The sequence below is a fragment of the Parambassis ranga genome, unplaced genomic scaffold (genome assembly GCF_900634625.1).
Source record: "Parambassis ranga unplaced genomic scaffold, fParRan2.1 scaffold_27_arrow_ctg1, whole genome shotgun sequence".
Lineage (NCBI taxonomy): Eukaryota > Metazoa > Chordata > Actinopteri > Ambassidae > Parambassis > Parambassis ranga.
Window position 1 is genome coordinate 2197797 of NW_021144800.1, and position 8873 is coordinate 2206669.

The following is an 8873-nucleotide window of genomic DNA, read 5'->3' on the forward strand; positions in this document are numbered from 1 at the left end:
AGACCCAGTGTTTCCATTTTTTCAGTGTGGAGTAATACCAGAAGGTCCCACCACATACAGGACATGTAAGCATCTGCTTAGGCTTTGTCATCTGAAAGAAAAAGGGGTTCAAGATTCATTCCGCATAATATATCATATAGCTCTGGTTCTACTTGATGCCTGTTGACGTCAAAGAAAAACTGGGAGAAAGGTTGCAATCTGAAATTAATGCAGCAATGCAGGTGGCCTAGATTGAATCCTTTGACTTTTTCTGCTACAGAAAAGTTTTTCAGCTGTAATTTTACAGCTACAGATCCTGCAGAATCACTGCTGTATAAAAGTACATGCATCAACACTGGTAATATGAGCTGTTTTGACCTGCACAGGGATCTATGCTAAGCTATTAGCATGAAGAAGAAACTAGCTTAACTTACAGTTGCTGGAGCTCTCTCAGAGTGGTCTGCTCTCTCCCTCTGTCTGCAGCAGAATGAGCTGCTGCACTGTCTTTCCCTCCACCCGGCCCCTCCCTCTCCCCCGGCCAGATGTCCTGCCTGTCCCCTTTGAGAGGGGGGCCTGTCTGCACTGTGGGACTCTCTGTCCTCTGGGTCCTACAGAGACCCTGTAGGGATCCAAACATGATTTCCAGCACTAACTCAGCAATTCTGTGACACACCTCAGGCCTCCTTCCAATGAAGAAAACCTGATTTACCGTATTTCCAGCAATTTCTCAGCAATACTTTGACACACAGGCACCAAATTCACAGGACTCAATCGCAGGAATATACATGTACATACAGTACAATATACATACAGCCTTATACATGTGTGCCAAGTTTGAAGGATTTTTTTAGGCCTGAATATCACCTAACTTGCTGCTGAGGATTTTTATGAGTCTGTGGTTGCCAGTGCCATTTTGTTTGCTGTTGTGTACTGGGGCAGCAGACTGAAAGCAGTGGACACAAACAGACTCAATAAACTGATCAGAAGGACATGATGGTCTGCTGTGGGTCATGTCTTTGTTCTGCACATGTACAGCTAACATCTCCAGTGTTACACAAACACATCATGTGCTGCTTGACTTGTTCCATTCATGGTAGGAAAGCATGTGGAAGTCACACATGTCAAATCTGTGCTAGTCTCCCTTCATTCAGCCCATATGAAGACAAAGAGTCTGCAGGTCCAGGAAGTTATAATTAACTATCATTAAATAACAAGAACTTATGATGCAGCCAGCACATTTATACCATGAAGACCCCTTTAAAATAATAAACCTCAAAAACTGGTGTTTTCATCAAAAAGTGACTGTGGCCCCACAGTGAGTCCAGGGGCTTATTTCTGCCTCAAAAGGACTTGATTTCACTCTGGTCTGTGATATTTAACAGATTATTGTTGAATCCAGGAACACTTCAAACAGACCGGTGCTGTAGGTGGACTGACTTGCAGCCACCCTTTGAAATATCTTAGAAATAAAGGTGAGGTTGGAGATCACAGCAGTTTAAAAGCCTGTGGTACTTAATCTGTTGCCAGAGACAGGTTGATCTGGCCACAGTGTGAAATCAGCCTGTCTAGTGTAGGGTGAAAGAATTGATTCTGCAGTGTGTGTTCAGATATATAGGAGTGTGCCCCTAACATGAAGTATTCATGTTTAAATGTGTTTATCACTTAATAATGTGATTTTCATAAGTGTTTATGTGTTAGGAAGTTTTATAGAAAATCAAAGTAATTTGAGGATACTGAATGTATTAAGAAGTAATTTCATAGTGTGTCATATAACTTTGTTTTCTGCAGTTCAGGCTGTGGCAGATGAGATCAGTTGTTTTTCTGCTCTCTGGAGAGAGCTCCGGTTGGTACGAGATGGTCATAAATTCAGACTAAGGACAGCAGCACCTCTGACCTGATAAAAGCCAGATTCTAAAGGAATGTGTTTTTCTCCTGAGTGCCCCATGTTATGGTCATTCCTAGATCGGACTCACAACCTATGAGATTTGAGGAATTGGAGCTTTACCTTATTAGGGAATAAACACTAATAGTCTATTCGCTGTATGACCCAGGGTCTGCAGGGGGGATAGTAGATGCCCCTGTGGGCCGGCAGGCAGGAACACCCATGGGGTATATCAATGTGTGAATTCCATGTCCAGTTGTTGTGTTGCTCGTTGTTGCTGTGTGGTTGTTTGTTTTTGTTGGTTGTCCTGTTCTTGTGTTGTTCTTGTTTGGTTCTTTGTGGTCAACAACCCAGAGCTCTGCGACTCAGAATCTGCCTCATTGTTCAATAAATTGTAATCTTGAGACCAGAATTTATCCGCTCCTTCCTCACAAACCAACTCGGGAAGGGATCAGAAGAAACAAGGGGAATTGACCGTTTTTGACCTCCCCATTTTTTCCAGAGTTTCTCACTAATATTGCTTTATTCTTTACAGACCAGACTGGAGCTCTGCCAAGCAATTACTGGGAGATTTCAATTTCCTTAGGCGTCTGACAGACTATGACAAGGATAATAGCAAACCTCAGATCCTGCTGAAGCTGCAAAAATACATCAACAACTCTGAGTTCCTACCTGAGAAGGTCTGTTTGAATTTCATGTCCAACATTCGGACATGATCTATCGGATCTATCAACAGAACTTCTCTTATCTTTTCTTTTACTTAAAGTAAAAAAGATTAGAGTTCAGACACTTGGGCAGTTTTGTAGTAAATGTCATAATGTCAGTATTGGAATGGCAATGTAATTTACATCCTTTATCCACTGTACTGTAGGCTATGTAGATTTAATGATATATATTCTGAAAAAATAGATGGAATTTGACACAGTTTGTTTCAGTGTGCTGGGTGTAATACTTTATCATGTGCTGCTTTTAGGTGGAGAAGGCGTCCAAAGCTTGCGGGTCGTTGTGCATGTGGGTCATAGCTATGGATCTTTACTCCAAAGAAAGAGAAAACGTGGTTAAAGCACAGGTCAGTCATAAAGAGTGCAGTTTATTATTACTGATACACATGCACATTTGCAATATTTCTTCACAGTCTTTCTGCTGTCTGTTCCTTTGTCACTTTGGCTATTCATCTGCCATGCACCGCTCTGTGTGACTGGTCTGCATACTCTTCTCCCGCTACCCTTACCTACGCAGGCAGAGCTGGATACAACCAAGAAAACACTAAGGGAAAAGCAACAACAACTTAAGGAGGTGGAGGATCCGATGAAGGACCTACAAAATGGCTCTGACACAGGCTCGACTGGACAGAGCAGGGAAACTGACTTCTGCTCTGGGGGACAGCAGATACGCTGGGAAAAAAATGTTGCAAATCTTGAGCAGGACATCAACAGTGTTGTGGGAAATGTATGCATTGCAGCTGCCTGCATTGCCTACTATGGAGCCTTCACTTCCCACCATAGACAGCTGGTAGGTACAGTGTGATGGGATGGTTTAAAACCTTTAGGGCCTCTGTGATAAAGTGTGCAGCTGGTATGGCCAATGTGAGCCTGGTCTAGAGTTTTTTTTTAGAAACATATTGTGAAAAACCAGTAACAGGTAATACCATATACCCTGTTTACTCTTGTTCCCCAGTGGATTAAGCAGTGTCAGAAGCTAAACATACCCATCAGTTCCCCCTTCAGCCTGATCGACTTTCTGAGTGATCCATATGACATCCTCCAGTGGAACACTGAAGGGTTGCCCTGTGACACTGTATCTACAGAGAATGGAATCCTGGTAACCAAAGACCGTCGCTGGCCTCTTATGATCGACCCACAGGATCAGGTGGCGTAAATTAATTCAGAGGACATATGTATTCTATGAAAATAGAACCTCCTTTCAGACACAGTCAGAGACAAAGTCACAGACTGGCCTCCGCCCCAGCATACCTAACGCAACAATACCAAGCTTCCCTTCATACAGTAGAAAGGACACCAACCAGCTCGTTCAGCATTGCAAATTTGCACTAAATTAAGATATTTTCACTGCTTCTTTATTGTGTTTCCATGTCTGATCATGTTTCCTTGAATGCTGTAGGTAATACACTTGGCATCAGCAAGTGTGCACCAGAGACAGTTAGGTCACTATGGAGTCTTGGAATTCACATTCAACAAACCTTTGCTCACAAAATCCCAAACGGCTATCAACTATAATAGGTATTTATGTGCTTTCCAAGAAGCACACGTTTGGAATAAAAACAGTATCGCACACAAGAACCTTTGTGAATCCTTCTGCCATTGAAGCTACATATTGGGCAGTATAATGAACGCCTGGCATCAAACCATGTTTCTGCAGACATTAAATCACCTGCCAGCTACACCTGTGTGCAATGCCCTTTTGTTCAACACCAGCCAGGAGAGCAGAAGGACCCTGTGAATGCAAGGGTTTACTCCAGTGTTTATTCAAACCAGGGGTTGCATGGTGACTGTAACGGCCGAATAAGTCTGAGGAGCGTTTTTGTTAGACAGAAAAAACAAAGGCACTGATGATGCAGAGTGACATGACAGTTAAATCTTCATAAATTAATTAGTGTTTCATTAGAATTGTAGTGTGTGTGATCCTGGCTTCGATTGATGTAAAATGTGTCTTTTGGCATGTACATTTTTTTCTGTTTTCCAGAAATGTATTAAAGTTACAATCATCAATTTCACTGTGACTGAGTCTGGCCTGGAGGGCCAACTGCTCAGGTAGACACAAGACAGATATTGAATTCTAACCAAACTTTAAGACTCACATTCACAACTTTACCCTTTTCCTTCTCTTTTCCCCCCTTTCTTCTCCTTTCTCTACCTCCAAAACCCTTGAAAATTACAATTACCCTGCAACTTGTTTCTCTCTTTAAAGTGATGTGGTGCGTCTTGAGAGTCCACATCTTGAGGAACAGAGCAATAAGCTGATTGTTCGCATCAACGCTGACCGCAATCAGCTGAAAGATATCGAGGACCGCATTGTTGAGCTTCTCTCTAACTCTAAGGGGAATATACTTGACAATGAGGAGCTCGTTCAGACTCTCCAGGAGTCAAAGGTGGGGATCTGGCAGAGATCATACGTGTCATCATTTTCAACTTTCTGATCGTTTTCCTAATTGTAATTGAAACTTTTTGTTGTTCTTGTTCTAGTTGTCATGCTCCTCTTTCACTTCTTTTGTCTGTTTTTTCTCCACTATCTCCAGGTGACATCAGAGGCCATAAAGCATCACCTGAAGGAGGCAGAGGGGGACTCCTTCCTTGTGTATCTTGGGGAGTCCATACAGGCGTGGAGTGGCTTCCCCAGGATACAGTTGGAAGTAGAGCTTGCGGTTGATGATTTGGTCTCAGTTCTAGAATGATTGCTGCTGGGAGTTTGAGCAGACAGCTGTTTACAGGGTCTAAGTTGGAATAAAGATTAATCCTGTAAATGCAAACGTCCAATCTACTGAAGTTCAAAGATGTGGGCTCATCAGGGATTTGAACACAGGACCTGTGAGGAACTGGAACCACTTCTTCATCTGAACCATGGGGATGCCAATTTATAACACCTGAAACCACCTCCACTGTCTGCACACACAGGAAGTTCACCCTGAATCAATGCTCTCCGTTTCAGTTAACCTGTTTGCACAGAATTATTCTCTGTAACAACATGTAGAGCCCGGATAGTTCAGGCTAATTTTCATATCTGTCCAATGAGAGACAATTATCAGAGGAGAGGTTCTGCTTCTCAGGAGGGTCACACCCTAATACAAGACCACTTCCTGTTATGCAACAAATAAACTTTATGATTCAATGTTGGGCTAATGCCACAGCCACAAAAAGACATTTCTCCCAGCTGCTAGACAGCAAGCCTTATCTAGACATGGAAGACAGTCTCCTCGTGGAGGACAGTGATATGCAAAGTGTTCAGTCTTTGTTGACACAAAGAAATCTTTGCACGCATCTTTACCAATGTCAAACTGCTGACAGTCGACCGGGTAGAGGAGGAGAAGAAGACCCATGAGAAGCAGGTTCCATGGTGTAATGGTTAGCTCTCTGGACTTTGACTCCAGCGATCTGAGTTCAAATCTCAGTGGAACCTTTAGTTTAGTTTGGACAGTAATACTGGTGTCCTTTCTACTTTCTCTAAAAATCCAGGGCTCATTTTGCAGATTTCCAGTCAGCATGTTGTAACTGAATAACAGAGTGTATCAGAAGGAGAAGTTACATAAAGATAGAATTTAAATCTCTCTCCTAAATGACACCTTAATCTGGGATTAATAATGAGTATAAAAGTAGCTGAAGACATAATTTATTAAAGTATTATAACACATACCTCCTTTATAGGGCTGTCTTGATAACTGCCTCTCATTTCCACCTGTTGTCTGCTCCATTTGCACAACAGCAGCTGAAACTGATCCACAATCAGTGTTGATCCTAACTGGACAGGCTGGTTTCACACAAGTGTGACTGACTTTTTGGGGCAATATTATAACAAATACTTATGAGACATTATATAAAAAGAAAGGTCAGTGCATCATGACTTCAGCTCCATCCAAAGCTTTAGGAGGCTTCATGGCCTCCATCACTCCATAAGACTGTTCCATCTGTTCTGCATCTCTGATATGTGCTGGGACGTGGTGGCTTGGATGTTTCACTGCAGCTCATCTAGTAATAATGTGTAACACATATATGAACATCAAGCTAATCATGTCATGCTAAACTGAGTCCTTGGAAGAGCAGAAGCTGTGAACAGACCTCATGGAGCAATGGTAGCACGTCTGAGTCCAGATCAGAAGGTTGCATGTTCAAATCATGTCAGGGTCACTGGTTTTATGTAATTTAGTCCTCTTTCTGTTCACACCAGGTCCACTAGAGCTCTCAGACTCCTCCACTGCACTGAAGTCTGGGTAGTTTTCACTTGAAGCAGAATGTCGGCTTTCTCCTGTGTTTTCTGGTTAAATTACTGCACATTCAGGGAAAATAGAGTTAGGGTTAAACAGAGCAAAAAATCCTGAGTCATCGATCTGCATTCGTTTAGAGGGCCGAAAGGGAGCAAGTGTGAAAACACCCTAAATTTTAATCTTAAGTGGGACCAACACTCCCCCGAGTAGCTTCTTCAGTTCTGCAGTGACAATGTTCTTCCTCAGCCAGTTGTTGTCTTTGTCTTGTTGTCTGTGGGTCTTTGATGACAGCCCAGCTGGGATAGCCACAGGTTTGCAGGGCCTTCCTGATGTGATGTTGCTCCTTCTTCTTCTCCTCTGAGCTGGTCGGTACAGTTTGAGCTCTGTGCTGCAGCCATTGCGACAGCCATCGCACCTCAGAGTGATCCAGCAGTGCCTCATGTTCAGCAGCATACAGTGAGCAGCTTTAATCTCTGGATTGACAGACTTTATCTATGCAATAACTTGCAGAACAGGGAGTCTTCCAAAATATCTCCTTTCCAGGGATAGCACACCAAAACTATCAACTGAGCAGCACTGGAGATGCTCTGCTCTGTCGATTCATCCAACTGAAAGGAACATTTCTTACATGATCGCAGTCTATCCAGCAGCTGTGCCTGAATGTCAGCTGAGAGATCTTCTGTTCTCCTTTTCAGTTTATTAGCTGCCTCTGTGCCAAGCAAAATCTCACACCAGTCAGATCTCTGTCCACCTGTACAGTCACAAAGCCGGGGGTAGCGACGCTGTTTTCCAGGATGTCTGAGTGCAGTCCTTTTTTTCTAGCTCTCAGGATGGGAGCTGTATCCACCCTGAAGGAAGGCGCCACAGGAAGTTAAAAGGCACTTTGACTCTGGTGGGACTTGAACCCACAACCTTTGAATCACTTCTCCTTTGTTTAACTAGAAGTCCAATGCGCTATCCATTGTGCCACAGAGCCACAAAGAAGTCCATTTTTTGTCCTAGAATGAAAGGCAGAAATCCGGAATAAGCAGCAGCATTCCAGAATAGTCATCGGTATTCTGGAATTATACGTAGAATTCAGGAGTAACAGTCAGTATTCTGGCAAGTCAGCAGTCCAGAAGGGAAGCTAACATCAGCAGTGGCTCAGTGGTAAAGCAGGGTTGTGTGTCCTTTACCCACATTGCCTCCAGTGCTGGTCATTGTATGACACTGCTTGGCAGCAGCCTTAAGCAATTTCCCTTCTGGGATTATTAAAGTATTTTTTTAAAAAGTCAGCATAACAGAGGTTACAGCATCACTGATTTTCCCCTCAGGGAAGCTGCTTTTTTTTACTGCCACCCCTGGATATATGCAGTCCAGTGCAGTGCGGCATGCTCTGTTCTGTACAATGGAGAAACCAAACAACTACTCCAAACACTGGCCTTCAATGTTTGTCAAAGTTTGTCTTCAAACAAGATGCTTATGTTTAAGGCAAAAGCTGTGACAGAAACAAGTTCTTCTTCAAAGATACACAACTCCAACATCTTTGTGAAGTTTGTGGACGACACAACTGTGGTGGGTCTCATCTCCGGTGGAGATGAAACAAACTACAGGAATGAGGTGCACCTTCTGGCCAAGTGGTGCAGAGACCACAACCTCTCCCTGAATGTGGAGAAGACAAAGGAGATGGTTGTGGACTACAGGAGAGCACAGTCAGCACACCCCTCTGACCATCGACGGGGTTCCTGGGTGTGCACATCACTGAGGACCTCTCCTGGACTAACAACACTGCATTCCTGACCAAGAAGGCACAGCAGCACAACAGCTCTACTTCCTCCACAAGCTCAAAAGAGCCAGAGCCCCTCCCTCCATCCTGTGCACCTTCTACAGAGGGGCTGTTGAGAGCATCCTGTCCAGCTGCATCACTGTGGTACGGAGCCTGCACCGCCACCTGCAGGAAGACGCTTCATCGCATAGTGATGATCCTCTCATAGCTGAGAGGATCATCAGCGTCCCTCTCCCCTCCCTCCAAGACCTCTACGACAGCCGTCTCATCCGAAAGGCCCTCCGCATCACAGGAGACCCCACCCACCCTTC

General features: G+C 43.8%; 2 non-coding genes across 2 annotated transcripts; one reads left to right on the forward strand and one right to left on the reverse strand.

The window, feature by feature from the left end:
• Positions 1-5923: 5923 nt before the first annotated feature.
• On the forward strand, positions 5924-5995 carry trnaq-uug (transfer RNA glutamine (anticodon UUG)). The gene has a single exon. It is a non-coding gene; the product is annotated as a tRNA-Gln (tRNA).
• A 1686-nt stretch (positions 5996-7681) lies between these two features.
• Positions 7682-7773, reverse strand: trnar-ucu (transfer RNA arginine (anticodon UCU)). The gene is given in 2 exon segments: positions 7682-7717; positions 7737-7773. It is a non-coding gene; the product is annotated as a tRNA-Arg (tRNA).
• Between the last annotated feature and the right edge of the window lie 1100 nt (positions 7774-8873).